Here is a 16,256-nt window from a genome sequence, read left to right as displayed (position 1 = left end):
ATCAAAAGTTACAGCGATTTATATGAAGTTGTTCAAAAACGCTTTATTTCGCCAAGACAATGCGTTTCTCACTGTTACATGCATTTGAATGGGAAACTCGCCTGAAACAAAGTATAGATTTTCATTATGTGAATAATTTTAAAATCTTAGCTCAAACGGCTGCAAAACCTGTTTGCCCAGCACGGGGATATTGAGTTCTATAAGATAAAGCCATAAACATGTTTGTCTGAGTCTTCTATCAAAAGTTACAGCGATTTATATGAAGTGGTTGAAAAACGCTTTATTTCGCCAAGACAGTGTGTTTCTCACTGTTACATGCATTTGAATGGGAAACTCGCCTGAAACAAAGTATAGATTTTCATTATGTGAATAATTTTAAAATCTTAGCTCAAACGGCTGCAAAACCTGTTTGCCCAGCACGGGGATATTGAGTTCTATAAGATAAAGCCATAAACATGTTTGTCTGAGTCTTCTATCAAAAGTTACAGCGATTTATATGAAGTTGTTCAAAAACGCTTTATTTCGCCAAGACAGTGTGTTTCTCACTGTTACATGCATTTGAATGGGAAACTCGCCTGAAACAAAGTATAGGTTTTCATTATGTGAATAATTTTAAAATCTTAGCTCAAACGGCTGCAAAACCTGTTTACCAAGCACGGGGATATTGAGTTCTATAAGATAAAGCCATAAACATGTTTGTCTGAGTCTTCTATCAAAAGTTACAGCGATTTATATGAAGTTGTTCAAAAAAACTTTATTTCGCCAAGACAATGCGTTTCTCACTGTTACATGCATTTGAATGGGAAACTCGCCTGAAACAAAGTATAGGTTTTCATTATGTGAATAATTTTAAAATCTTAGCTCAAACGGCTGCAAAACCTGTTTGCCCAGCACGGGGATATTGAGTTCTATAAGATAAAGCCATAAACATGTTTGTCTGAGTCTTCTATCAAAAGTTACAGCGATTTATATGAAGTTGTTCAAAAACGCTTTATTTCGCCAAGACAGTGTGTTTCTCACTGTTACATGCATTTGAATGGGAAACTCGCCTGAAACAAAGTATAGATTTTCATTATGTGAATAATTTTAAAATCTTAGCTCAAACGGCTGCAAAACCTGTTTGCCCAGCACGGGGATATTGAGTTCTATAAGATAAAGCCATAAACATGTTTGTCTGAGTCTTCTATCAAAAGTTACAGCGATTTATATGAAGTGGTTGAAAAACGCTTTATTTCGCCAAGACAGTGTGTTTCTCACTGTTACATGCATTTGAATGGGAAACTCGCCTGAAACAAAGTATAGATTTTCATTATGTGAATAATTTTAAAATCTTAGCTCAAACGGCTGCAAAACCTGTTTGCCCAGCACGGGGATATTGAGTTCTATAAGATAAAGCCATAAACATGTTTGTCTGAGTCTTCTATCAAAAGTTACAGCGATTTATATGAAGTTGTTCAAAAACGCTTTATTTCGCCAAGACAATGCGTTTCTCACTGTTACATGCATTTGAATGGGAAACTCGCCTGAAACAAAGTATAGATTTTCATTATGTGAATAATTTTAAAATCTTAGCTCAAACGGCTGCAAAACCTGTTTGCCCAGCACGGGGATATTGAGTTCTATAAGATAAAGCCATAAACATGTTTGTCTGAGTCTTCTATCAAAAGTTACAGCGATTTATATGAAGTTGTTCAAAAACGCTTTATTTCGCCAAGACAATGCGTTTCTCACTGTTACATGCATTTGAATGGGAAACTCGCCTGAAACAAAGTATAGATTTTCATTATGTGAATAATTTTAAAATCTTAGCTCAAACGGCTGCAAAACCTGTTTACCCAGCACGGGGATATTGAGTTCTATAAGATAAAGCCATAAACATGTTTGTCTGAGTCTTCTATCAAAAGTTACAGCGATTTATATGAAGTTGTTCAAAAACGCTTTATTTCGCCAAGACAGTGTGTTTCTCACTGTTACATGCATTTGAATGGGAAACTCGCCTGAAACAAAGTATAGATTTTCATTATGTGAATAATTTTAAAATCTTAGCTCAAACGGCTGCAAAACCTGTTTACCAAGCACGGGGATATTGAGTTCTATAAGATAAAGCCATAAACATGTTTGTCTGAGTCTTCTATCAAAAGTTACAGCGATTTATATGAAGTTGTTCAAAAAAACTTTATTTCGCCAAGACAATGCGTTTCTCACTGTTACATGCATTTGAATGGGAAACTCGCCTGAAACAAAGTATAGGTTTTCATTATGTGAATAATTTTAAAATCTTAGCTCAAACGGCTGCAAAACCTGTTTGCCCAGCACGGGGATATTGAGTTCTATAAGATAAAGCCATAAACATGTTTGTCTGAGTCTTCTATCAAAAGTTACAGCGATTTATATGAAGTTGTTCAAAAACGCTTTATTTCGCCAAGACAGTGTGTTTCTCACTGTTACATGCATTTGAATGGGAAACTCGCCTGAAACAAAGTATAGATTTTCATTATGTGAATAATTTTAAAATCTTAGCTCAAACGGCTGCAAAACCTGTTTGCCCAGCACGGGGATATTGAGTTCTATAAGATAAAGCCATAAACATGTTTGTCTGAGTCTTCTATCAAAAGTTACAGCGATTTATATGAAGTGGTTGAAAAACGCTTTATTTCGCCAAGACAGTGTGTTTCTCACTGTTACATGCATTTGAATGGGAAACTCGCCTGAAACAAAGTATAGATTTTCATTATGTGAATAATTTTAAAATCTTAGCTCAAACGGCTGCAAAACCTGTTTGCCCAGCACGGGGATATTGAGTTCTATAAGATAAAGCCATAAACATGTTTGTCTGAGTCTTCTATCAAAAGTTACAGCGATTTATATGAAGTTGTTCAAAAACGCTTTATTTCGCCAAGACAATGCGTTTCTCACTGTTACATGCATTTGAATGGGAAACTCGCCTGAAACAAAGTATAGATTTTCATTATGTGAATAATTTTAAAATCTTAGCTCAAACGGCTGCAAAACCTGTTTGCCCAGCACGGGGATATTGAGTTCTATAAGATAAAGCCATAAACATGTTTGTCTGAGTCTTCTATCAAAAGTTACAGCGATTTATATGAAGTTGTTCAAAAACGCTTTATTTCGCCAAGACAATGCGTTTCTCACTGTTACATGCATTTGAATGGGAAACTCGCCTGAAACAAAGTATAGATTTTCATTATGTGAATAATTTTAAAATCTTAGCTCAAACGGCTGCAAAACCTGTTTACCCAGCACGGGGATATTGAGTTCTATAAGATAAAGCCATAAACATGTTTGTCTGAGTCTTCTATCAAAAGTTACAGCGATTTATATGAAGTTGTTCAAAAACGCTTTATTTCGCCAAGACAATGCGTTTCTCACTGTTACATGCATTTGAATGGGAAACTCGCCTGAAACAAAGTATAGGTTTTCATTATGTGAATAATTTTAAAATCTTAGCTCAAACGGCTGCAAAACCTGTTTGCCCAGCACGGGGATATTGAGTTCTATAAGATAAAGCCATAAACATGTTTGTCTGAGTCTTCTATCAAAAGTTACAGCGATTTATATGAAGTTGTTCAAAAACGCTTTATTTCGCCAAGACAATGCGTTTCTCACTGTTACATGCATTTGAATGGGAAACTCGCCTGAAACAAAGTATAGGTTTTCATTATGTGAATAATTTTAAAATCTTAGCTCAAACGGCTGCAAAACCTGTTTACCAAGCACGGGGATATTGAGTTCTATAAGATAAAGCCATAAACATGTTTGTCTGAGTCTTCTATCAAAAGTTACAGCGATTTATATGAAGTTGTTCAAAAAAACTTTATTTCGCCAAGACAATGCGTTTCTCACTGTTACATGCATTTGAATGGGAAACTCGCCTGAAACAAAGTATAGGTTTTCATTATGTGAATAATTTTAAAATCTTAGCTCAAACGGCTGCAAAACCTGTTTGCCCAGCACGGGGATATTGAGTTCTATAAGATAAAGCCATAAACATGTTTGTCTGAGTCTTCTATCAAAAGTTACAGCGATTTATATGAAGTTGTTCAAAAACGCTTTATTTCGCCAAGACAATGCGTTTCTCACTGTTACATGCATTTGAATGGGAAACTCGCCTGAAACAAAGTATAGGTTTTCATTATGTGAATAATTTTAAAATCTTAGCTCAAACGGCTGCAAAACCTGTTTGCCCAGCACGGGGATATTGAGTTCTATAAGATAAAGCCATAAACATGTTTGTCTGAGTCTTCTATCAAAAGTTACAGCGATTTATATGAAGTTGTTCAAAAACGCTTTATTTCGCCAAGACAGTGTGTTTCTCACTGTTACATGCATTTGAATGGGAAACTCGCCTGAAACAAAGTATAGGTTTTCATTATGTGAATAATTTTAAAATCTTAGCTCAAACGGCTGCAAAACCTGTTTGCCCAGCACGGGGATATTGAGTTCTATAAGATAAAGCCATAAACATGTTTGTCTGAGTCTTCTATCAAAAGTTACAGCGATTTATATGAAGTTGTTCAAAAACGCTTTATTTCGCCAAGACAATGCGTTTCTCACTGTTACATGCATTTGAATGGGAAACTCGCCTGAAACAAAGTATAGGTTTTCATTATGTGAATAATTTTAAAATCTTAGCTCAAACGGCTGCAAAACCTGTTTGCCCAGCACGGGGATATTGAGTTCTATAAGATAAAGCCATAAACATGTTTGTCTGAGTCTTCTATCAAAAGTTACAGCGATTTATATGAAGTTGTTCAAAAACGCTTTATTTCGCCAAGACAATGCGTTTCTCACTGTTACATGCATTTGAATGGGAAACTCGCCTGAAACAAAGTATAGGTTTTCATTATGTGAATAATTTTAAAATCTTAGCTCAAACGGCTGCAAAACCTGTTTGCCCAGCACGGGGATATTGAGTTCTATAAGATAAAGCCATAAACATGTTTGTCTGAGTCTTCTATCAAAAGTTACAGCGATTTATATGAAGTGGTTGAAAAACGCTTTATTTCGCCAAGACAGTGTGTTTCTCACTGTTACATGCATTTGAATGGGAAACTCGCCTGAAACAAAGTATAGATTTTCATTATGTGAATAATTTTAAAATCTTAGCTCAAACGGCTGCAAAACCTGTTTGCCCAGCACGGGGATATTGAGTTCTATAAGATAAAGCCATAAACATGTTTGTCTGAGTCTTCTATCAAAAGTTACAGCGATTTATATGAAGTTGTTCAAAAACGCTTTATTTCGCCAAGACAATGCGTTTCTCACTGTTACATGCATTTGAATGGGAAACTCGCCTGAAACAAAGTATAGGTTTTCATTATGTGAATAATTTTAAAATCTTAGCTCAAACGGCTGCAAAACCTGTTTACCCAGCACGGGGATATTGAGTTCTATAAGATAAAGCCATAAACATGTTTGTCTGAGTCTTCTATCAAACGTTACAGCGATTTATATGAAGTTGTTCAAAAACGCTTTATTTCGCCAAGACAATGCGTTTCTCACTGTTACATGCATTTGAATGGGAAACTCGCCTGAAACAAAGTATAGGTTTTCATTATGTGAATAATTTTAAAATCTTAGCTCAAACGGCTGCAAAACCTGTTTGCCCAGCACGGGGATATTGAGTTCTATAAGATAAAGCCATAAACATGTTTGTCTGAGTCTTCTATCAAAAGTTACAGCGATTTATATGAAGTTGTTCAAAAACGCTTTATTTCGCCAAGACAATGCGTTTCTCACTGTTACATGCATTTGAATGGGAAACTCGCCTGAAACAAAGTATAGGTTTTCATTATGTGAATAATTTTAAAATCTTAGCTCAAACGGCTGCAAAACCTGTTTGCCCAGCACGGGGATATTGAGTTCTATAAGATAAAGCCATAAACATGTTTGTCTGAGTCTTCTATCAAAAGTTACAGCGATTTATATGAAGTGGTTGAAAAACGCTTTATTTCGCCAAGACAGTGTGTTTCTCACTGTTACATGCATTTGAATGGGAAACTCGCCTGAAACAAAGTATAGATTTTCATTATGTGAATAATTTTAAAATCTTAGCTCAAACGGCTGCAAAACCTGTTTGCCCAGCACGGGGATATTGAGTTCTATAAGATAAAGCCATAAACATGTTTGTCTGAGTCTTCTATCAAACGTTACAGCGATTTATATGAAGTTGTTCAAAAACGCTTTATTTCGCCAAGACAGTGTGTTTCTCACTGTTACATGCATTTGAATGGGAAACTCGCCTGAAACAAAGTATAGATTTTCATTATGTGAATAATTTTAAAATCTTAGCTCAAACGGCTGCAAAACCTGTTTGCCCAGCACGGGGATATTGAGTTCTATAAGATAAAGCCATAAACATGTTTGTCTGAGTCTTCTATCAAAAGTTACAGCGATTTATATGAAGTTGTTCAAAAACGCTTTATTTCGCCAAGACAATGCGTTTCTCACTGTTACATGCATTTGAATGGGAAACTCGCCTGAAACAAAGTATAGATTTTCATTATGTGAATAATTTTAAAATCTTAGCTCAAACGGCTGCAAAACCTGTTTGCCCAGCACGGGGATATTGAGTTCTATAAGATAAAGCCATAAACATGTTTGTCTGAGTCTTCTATCAAAAGTTACAGCGATTTATATGAAGTTGTTCAAAAACGCTTTATTTCGCCAAGACAATGCGTTTCTCACTGTTACATGCATTTGAATGGGAAACTCGCCTGAAACAAAGTATAGATTTTCATTATGTGAATAATTTTAAAATCTTAGCTCAAACGGCTGCAAAACCTGTTTGCCCAGCACGGGGATATTGAGTTCTATAAGATAAAGCCATAAACATGTTTGTCTGAGTCTTCTATCAAAAGTTACAGCGATTTATATGAAGTGGTTGAAAAACGCTTTATTTCGCCAAGACAGTGTGTTTCTCACTGTTACATGCATTTGAATGGGAAACTCGCCTGAAACAAAGTATAGATTTTCATTATGTGAATAATTTTAAAATCTTAGCTCAAACGGCTGCAAAACCTGTTTGCCCAGCACGGGGATATTGAGTTCTATAAGATAAAGCCATAAACATGTTTGTCTGAGTCTTCTATCAAAAGTTACAGCGATTTATATGAAGTTGTTCAAAAACGCTTTATTTCGCCAAGACAGTGTGTTTCTCACTGTTACATGCATTTGAATGGGAAACTCGCCTGAAACAAAGTATAGATTTTCATTATGTGAATAATTTTAAAATCTTAGCTCAAACGGCTGCAAAACCTGTTTACCAAGCACGGGGATATTGAGTTCTATAAGATAAAGCCATAAACATGTTTGTCTGAGTCTTCTATCAAAAGTTACAGCGATTTATATGAAGTTGTTCAAAAAAACTTTATTTCGCCAAGACAATGCGTTTCTCACTGTTACATGCATTTGAATGGGAAACTCGCCTGAAACAAAGTATAGGTTTTCATTATGTGAATAATTTTAAAATCTTAGCTCAAACGGCTGCAAAACCTGTTTGCCCAGCACGGGGATATTGAGTTCTATAAGATAAAGCCATAAACATGTTTGTCTGAGTCTTCTATCAAAAGTTACAGCGATTTATATGAAGTTGTTCAAAAACGCTTTATTTCGCCAAGACAGTGTGTTTCTCACTGTTACATGCATTTGAATGGGAAACTCGCCTGAAACAAAGTATAGATTTTCATTATGTGAATAATTTTAAAATCTTAGCTCAAACGGCTGCAAAACCTGTTTGCCCAGCACGGGGATATTGAGTTCTATAAGATAAAGCCATAAACATGTTTGTCTGAGTCTTCTATCAAAAGTTACAGCGATTTATATGAAGTGGTTGAAAAACGCTTTATTTCGCCAAGACAGTGTGTTTCTCACTGTTACATGCATTTGAATGGGAAACTCGCCTGAAACAAAGTATAGATTTTCATTATGTGAATAATTTTAAAATCTTAGCTCAAACGGCTGCAAAACCTGTTTGCCCAGCACGGGGATATTGAGTTCTATAAGATAAAGCCATAAACATGTTTGTCTGAGTCTTCTATCAAAAGTTACAGCGATTTATATGAAGTTGTTCAAAAACGCTTTATTTCGCCAAGACAATGCGTTTCTCACTGTTACATGCATTTGAATGGGAAACTCGCCTGAAACAAAGTATAGATTTTCATTATGTGAATAATTTTAAAATCTTAGCTCAAACGGCTGCAAAACCTGTTTGCCCAGCACGGGGATATTGAGTTCTATAAGATAAAGCCATAAACATGTTTGTCTGAGTCTTCTATCAAAAGTTACAGCGATTTATATGAAGTTGTTCAAAAACGCTTTATTTCGCCAAGACAATGCGTTTCTCACTGTTACATGCATTTGAATGGGAAACTCGCCTGAAACAAAGTATAGATTTTCATTATGTGAATAATTTTAAAATCTTAGCTCAAACGGCTGCAAAACCTGTTTACCCAGCACGGGGATATTGAGTTCTATAAGATAAAGCCATAAACATGTTTGTCTGAGTCTTCTATCAAAAGTTACAGCGATTTATATGAAGTTGTTCAAAAACGCTTTATTTCGCCAAGACAATGCGTTTCTCACTGTTACATGCATTTGAATGGGAAACTCGCCTGAAACAAAGTATAGGTTTTCATTATGTGAATAATTTTAAAATCTTAGCTCAAACGGCTGCAAAACCTGTTTGCCCAGCACGGGGATATTGAGTTCTATAAGATAAAGCCATAAACATGTTTGTCTGAGTCTTCTATCAAAAGTTACAGCGATTTATATGAAGTTGTTCAAAAACGCTTTATTTCGCCAAGACAATGCGTTTCTCACTGTTACATGCATTTGAATGGGAAACTCGCCTGAAACAAAGTATAGGTTTTCATTATGTGAATAATTTTAAAATCTTAGCTCAAACGGCTGCAAAACCTGTTTACCAAGCACGGGGATATTGAGTTCTATAAGATAAAGCCATAAACATGTTTGTCTGAGTCTTCTATCAAAAGTTACAGCGATTTATATGAAGTTGTTCAAAAAAACTTTATTTCGCCAAGACAATGCGTTTCTCACTGTTACATGCATTTGAATGGGAAACTCGCCTGAAACAAAGTATAGGTTTTCATTATGTGAATAATTTTAAAATCTTAGCTCAAACGGCTGCAAAACCTGTTTGCCCAGCACGGGGATATTGAGTTCTATAAGATAAAGCCATAAACATGTTTGTCTGAGTCTTCTATCAAAAGTTACAGCGATTTATATGAAGTTGTTCAAAAACGCTTTATTTCGCCAAGACAATGCGTTTCTCACTGTTACATGCATTTGAATGGGAAACTCGCCTGAAACAAAGTATAGGTTTTCATTATGTGAATAATTTTAAAATCTTAGCTCAAACGGCTGCAAAACCTGTTTACCAAGCACGGGGATATTGAGTTCTATAAGATAAAGCCATAAACATGTTTGTCTGAGTCTTCTATCAAAAGTTACAGCGATTTATATGAAGTTGTTCAAAAAAACTTTATTTCGCCAAGACAATGCGTTTCTCACTGTTACATGCATTTGAATGGGAAACTCGCCTGAAACAAAGTATAGGTTTTCATTATGTGAATAATTTTAAAATCTTAGCTCAAACGGCTGCAAAACCTGTTTGCCCAGCACGGGGATATTGAGTTCTATAAGATAAAGCCATAAACATGTTTGTCTGAGTCTTCTATCAAAAGTTACAGCGATTTATATGAAGTTGTTCAAAAACGCTTTATTTCGCCAAGACAGTGTGTTTCTCACTGTTACATGCATTTGAATGGGAAACTCGCCTGAAACAAAGTATAGGTTTTCATTATGTGAATAATTTTAAAATCTTAGCTCAAACGGCTGCAAAACCTGTTTGCCCAGCACGGGGATATTGAGTTCTATAAGATAAAGCCATAAACATGTTTGTCTGAGTCTTCTATCAAAAGTTACAGCGATTTATATGAAGTTGTTCAAAAACGCTTTATTTCGCCAAGACAATGCGTTTCTCACTGTTACATGCATTTGAATGGGAAACTCGCCTGAAACAAAGTATAGGTTTTCATTATGTGAATAATTTTAAAATCTTAGCTCAAACGGCTGCAAAACCTGTTTGCCCAGCACGGGGATATTGAGTTCTATAAGATAAAGCCATAAACATGTTTGTCTGAGTCTTCTATCAAAAGTTACAGCGATTTATATGAAGTGGTTGAAAAACGCTTTATTTCGCCAAGACAGTGTGTTTCTCACTGTTACATGCATTTGAATGGGAAACTCGCCTGAAACAAAGTATAGATTTTCATTATGTGAATAATTTTAAAATCTTAGCTCAAACGGCTGCAAAACCTGTTTGCCCAGCACGGGGATATTGAGTTCTATAAGATAAAGCCATAAACATGTTTGTCTGAGTCTTCTATCAAAAGTTACAGCGATTTATATGAAGTTGTTCAAAAACGCTTTATTTCGCCAAGACAATGCGTTTCTCACTGTTACATGCATTTGAATGGGAAACTCGCCTGAAACAAAGTATAGGTTTTCATTATGTGAATAATTTTAAAATCTTAGCTCAAACGGCTGCAAAACCTGTTTGCCCAGCACGGGGATATTGAGTTCTATAAGATAAAGCCATAAACATGTTTGTCTGAGTCTTCTATCAAAAGTTACAGCGATTTATATGAAGTGGTTGAAAAACGCTTTATTTCGCCAAGACAGTGTGTTTCTCACTGTTACATGCATTTGAATGGGAAACTCGCCTGAAACAAAGTATAGATTTTCATTATGTGAATAATTTTAAAATCTTAGCTCAAACGGCTGCAAAACCTGTTTGCCCAGCACGGGGATATTGAGTTCTATAAGATAAAGCCATAAACATGTTTGTCTGAGTCTTCTATCAAAAGTTACAGCGATTTATATGAAGTTGTTCAAAAACGCTTTATTTCGCCAAGACAATGCGTTTCTCACTGTTACATGCATTTGAATGGGAAACTCGCCTGAAACAAAGTATAGGTTTTCATTATGTGAATAATTTTAAAATCTTAGCTCAAACGGCTGCAAAACCTGTTTACCCAGCACGGGGATATTGAGTTCTATAAGATAAAGCCATAAACATGTTTGTCTGAGTCTTCTATCAAACGTTACAGCGATTTATATGAAGTTGTTCAAAAACGCTTTATTTCGCCAAGACAATGCGTTTCTCACTGTTACATGCATTTGAATGGGAAACTCGCCTGAAACAAAGTATAGGTTTTCATTATGTGAATAATTTTAAAATCTTAGCTCAAACGGCTGCAAAACCTGTTTGCCCAGCACGGGGATATTGAGTTCTATAAGATAAAGCCATAAACATGTTTGTCTGAGTCTTCTATCAAAAGTTACAGCGATTTATATGAAGTTGTTCAAAAACGCTTTATTTCGCCAAGACAATGCGTTTCTCACTGTTACATGCATTTGAATGGGAAACTCGCCTGAAACAAAGTATAGGTTTTCATTATGTGAATAATTTTAAAATCTTAGCTCAAACGGCTGCAAAACCTGTTTGCCCAGCACGGGGATATTGAGTTCTATAAGATAAAGCCATAAACATGTTTGTCTGAGTCTTCTATCAAAAGTTACAGCGATTTATATGAAGTGGTTGAAAAACGCTTTATTTCGCCAAGACAGTGTGTTTCTCACTGTTACATGCATTTGAATGGGAAACTCGCCTGAAACAAAGTATAGATTTTCATTATGTGAATAATTTTAAAATCTTAGCTCAAACGGCTGCAAAACCTGTTTGCCCAGCACGGGGATATTGAGTTCTATAAGATAAAGCCATAAACATGTTTGTCTGAGTCTTCTATCAAAAGTTACAGCGATTTATATGAAGTTGTTCAAAAACGCTTTATTTCGCCAAGACAATGCGTTTCTCACTGTTACATGCATTTGAATGGGAAACTCGCCTGAAACAAAGTATAGGTTTTCATTATGTGAATAATTTTAAAATCTTAGCTCAAACGGCTGCAAAACCTGTTTACCCAGCACGGGGATATTGAGTTCTATAAGATAAAGCCATAAACATGTTTGTCTGAGTCTTCTATCAAACGTTACAGCGATTTATATGAAGTTGTTCAAAAACGCTTTATTTCGCCAAGACAATGCGTTTCTCACTGTTACATGCATTTGAATGGGAAACTCGCCTGAAACAAAGTATAGGTTTTCATTATGTGAATAATTTTAAAATCTTAGCTCAAACGGCTGCAAAACCTGTTTGCCCAGCACGGGGATATTGAGTTCTATAAGATAAAGCCATAAACATGTTTGTCTGAGTCTTCTATCAAAAGTTACAGCGATTTATATGAAGTTGTTCAAAAACGCTTTATTTCGCCAAGACAATGCGTTTCTCACTGTTACATGCATTTGAATGGGAAACTCGCCTGAAACAAAGTATAGGTTTTCATTATGTGAATAATTTTAAAATCTTAGCTCAAACGGCTGCAAAACCTGTTTGCCCAGCACGGGGATATTGAGTTCTATAAGATAAAGCCATAAACATGTTTGTCTGAGTCTTCTATCAAAAGTTACAGCGATTTATATGAAGTGGTTCAAAAACGCTTTATTTCGCCAAGACAGTGTGTTTCTCACTGTTACATGCATTTGAATGGGAAACTCGCCTGAAACAAAGTATAGATTTTCATTATGTGAATAATTTTAAAATCTTAGCTCAAACGGCTGCAAAACCTGTTTACCCAGCACGGGGATATTGAGTTCTATAAGATAAAGCCATAAACATGTTTGTCTGAGTCTTCTATCAAAAGTTACAGCGATTTATATGAAGTTGTTCAAAAACGCTTTATTTCGCCAAGACAATGCGTTTCTCACTGTTACATGCATTTGAATGGGAAACTCGCCTGAAACAAAGTATAGGTTTTCATTATGTGAATAATTTTAAAATCTTAGCTCAAACGGCTGCAAAACCTGTTTGCCCAGCACGGGGATATTGAGTTCTATAAGATAAAGCCATAAACATGTTTGTCTGAGTCTTCTATCAAAAGTTACAGCGATTTATATGAAGTTGTTCAAAAACGCTTTATTTCGCCAAGACAATGCGTTTCTCACTGTTACATGCATTTGAATGGGAAACTCGCCTGAAACAAAGTATAGGTTTTCATTATGTGAATAATTTTAAAATCTTAGCTCAAACGGCTGCAAAACCTGTTTACCAAGCACGGGGATATTGAGTTCTATAAGATAAAGCCATAAACATGTTTGTCTGAGTCTTCTATCAAAAGTTACAGCGATTTATATGAAGTTGTTCAAAAAAACTTTATTTCGCCAAGACAATGCGTTTCTCACTGTTACATGCATTTGAATGGGAAACTCGCCTGAAACAAAGTATAGGTTTTCATTATGTGAATAATTTTAAAATCTTAGCTCAAACGGCTGCAAAACCTGTTTGCCCAGCACGGGGATATTGAGTTCTATAAGATAAAGCCATAAACATGTTTGTCTGAGTCTTCTATCAAAAGTTACAGCGATTTATATGAAGTGGTTGAAAAACGCTTTATTTCGCCAAGACAGTGTGTTTCTCACTGTTACATGCATTTGAATGGGAAACTCGCCTGAAACAAAGTATAGATTTTCATTATGTGAATAATTTTAAAATCTTAGCTCAAACGGCTGCAAAACCTGTTTGCCCAGCACGGGGATATTGAGTTCTATAAGATAAAGCCATAAACATGTTTGTCTGAGTCTTCTATCAAAAGTTACAGCGATTTATATGAAGTTGTTCAAAAACGCTTTATTTCGCCAAGACAATGCGTTTCTCACTGTTACATGCATTTGAATGGGAAACTCGCCTGAAACAAAGTATAGGTTTTCATTATGTGAATAATTTTAAAATCTTAGCTCAAACGGCTGCAAAACCTGTTTACCCAGCACGGGGATATTGAGTTCTATAAGATAAAGCCATAAACATGTTTGTCTGAGTCTTCTATCAAACGTTACAGCGATTTATATGAAGTTGTTCAAAAACGCTTTATTTCGCCAAGACAGTGTGTTTCTCACTGTTACATGCATTTGAATGGGAAACTCGCCTGAAACAAAGTATAGATTTTCATTATGTGAATAATTTTAAAATCTTAGCTCAAACGGCTGCAAAACCTGTTTGCCCAGCACGGGGATATTGAGTTCTATAAGATAAAGCCATAAACATGTTTGTCTGAGTCTTCTATCAAAAGTTACAGCGATTTATATGAAGTTGTTCAAAAACGCTTTATTTCGCCAAGACAATGCGTTTCTCACTGTTACATGCATTTGAATGGGAAACTCGCCTGAAACAAAGTATAGATTTTCATTATGTGAATAATTTTAAAATCTTAGCTCAAACGGCTGCAAAACCTGTTTGCCCAGCACGGGGATATTGAGTTCTATAAGATAAAGCCATAAACATGTTTGTCTGAGTCTTCTATCAAAAGTTACAGCGATTTATATGAAGTGGTTGAAAAACGCTTTATTTCGCCAAGACAGTGTGTTTCTCACTGTTACATGCATTTGAATGGGAAACTCGCCTGAAACAAAGTATAGATTTTCATTATGTGAATAATTTTAAAATCTTAGCTCAAACGGCTGCAAAACCTGTTTGCCCAGCACGGGGATATTGAGTTCTATAAGATAAAGCCATAAACATGTTTGTCTGAGTCTTCTATCAAAAGTTACAGCGATTTATATGAAGTTGTTCAAAAACGCTTTATTTCGCCAAGACAGTGTGTTTCTCACTGTTACATGCATTTGAATGGGAAACTCGCCTGAAACAAAGTATAGATTTTCATTATGTGAATAATTTTAAAATCTTAGCTCAAACGGCTGCAAAACCTGTTTGCCCAGCACGGGGATATTGAGTTCTATAAGATAAAGCCATAAACATGTTTGTCTGAGTCTTCTATCAAAAGTTACAGCGATTTATATGAAGTTGTTCAAAAACGCTTTATTTCGCCAAGACAATGCGTTTCTCACTGTTACATGCATTTGAATGGGAAACTCGCCTGAAACAAAGTATAGATTTTCATTATGTGAATAATTTTAAAATCTTAGCTCAAACGGCTGCAAAACCTGTTTACCCAGCACGGGGATATTGAGTTCTATAAGATAAAGCCATAAACATGTTTGTCTGAGTCTTCTATCAAAAGTTACAGCGATTTATATGAAGTTGTTCAAAAACGCTTTATTTCGCCAAGACAATGCGTTTCTCACTGTTACATGCATTTGAATGGGAAACTCGCCTGAAACAAAGTATAGGTTTTCATTATGTGAATAATTTTAAAATCTTAGCTCAAACGGCTGCAAAACCTGTTTGCCCAGCACGGGGATATTGAGTTCTATAAGATAAAGCCATAAACATGTTTGTCTGAGTCTTCTATCAAAAGTTACAGCGATTTATATGAAGTTGTTCAAAAACGCTTTATTTCGCCAAGACAATGCGTTTCTCACTGTTACATGCATTTGAATGGGAAACTCGCCTGAAACAAAGTATAGGTTTTCATTATGTGAATAATTTTAAAATCTTAGCTCAAACGGCTGCAAAACCTGTTTACCAAGCACGGGGATATTGAGTTCTATAAGATAAAGCCATAAACATGTTTGTCTGAGTCTTCTATCAAAAGTTACAGCGATTTATATGAAGTTGTTCAAAAAAACTTTATTTCGCCAAGACAATGCGTTTCTCACTGTTACATGCATTTGAATGGGAAACTCGCCTGAAACAAAGTATAGGTTTTCATTATGTGAATAATTTTAAAATCTTAGCTCAAACGGCTGCAAAACCTGTTTGCCCAGCACGGGGATATTGAGTTCTATAAGATAAAGCCATAAACATGTTTGTCTGAGTCTTCTATCAAAAGTTACAGCGATTTATATGAAGTTGTTCAAAAACGCTTTATTTCGCCAAGACAGTGTGTTTCTCACTGTTACATGCATTTGAATGGGAAACTCGCCTGAAACAAAGTATAGATTTTCATTATGTGAATAATTTTAAAATCTTAGCTCAAACGGCTGCAAAACCTGTTTGCCCAGCACGGGGATATTGAGTTCTATAAGATAAAGCCATAAACATGTTTGTCTGAGTCTTCTATCAAAAGTTACAGCGATTTATATGAAGTTGTTCAAAAAAACTTTATTTCGCCAAGACAATGCGTTTCTCACTGTTACATGCATTTGAATGGGAAACTCGCCTGAAACAAAGTATAGGTTTTCATTATGTGAATAATTTT

Source organism: Aulonocara stuartgranti, assembly GCF_965226115.1.
Source record: "Aulonocara stuartgranti genome assembly, chromosome: 7".
Classification (NCBI taxonomy): domain Eukaryota; kingdom Metazoa; phylum Chordata; class Actinopteri; order Cichliformes; family Cichlidae; genus Aulonocara; species Aulonocara stuartgranti.
This window is presented reverse-complemented; position numbering follows the sequence as displayed.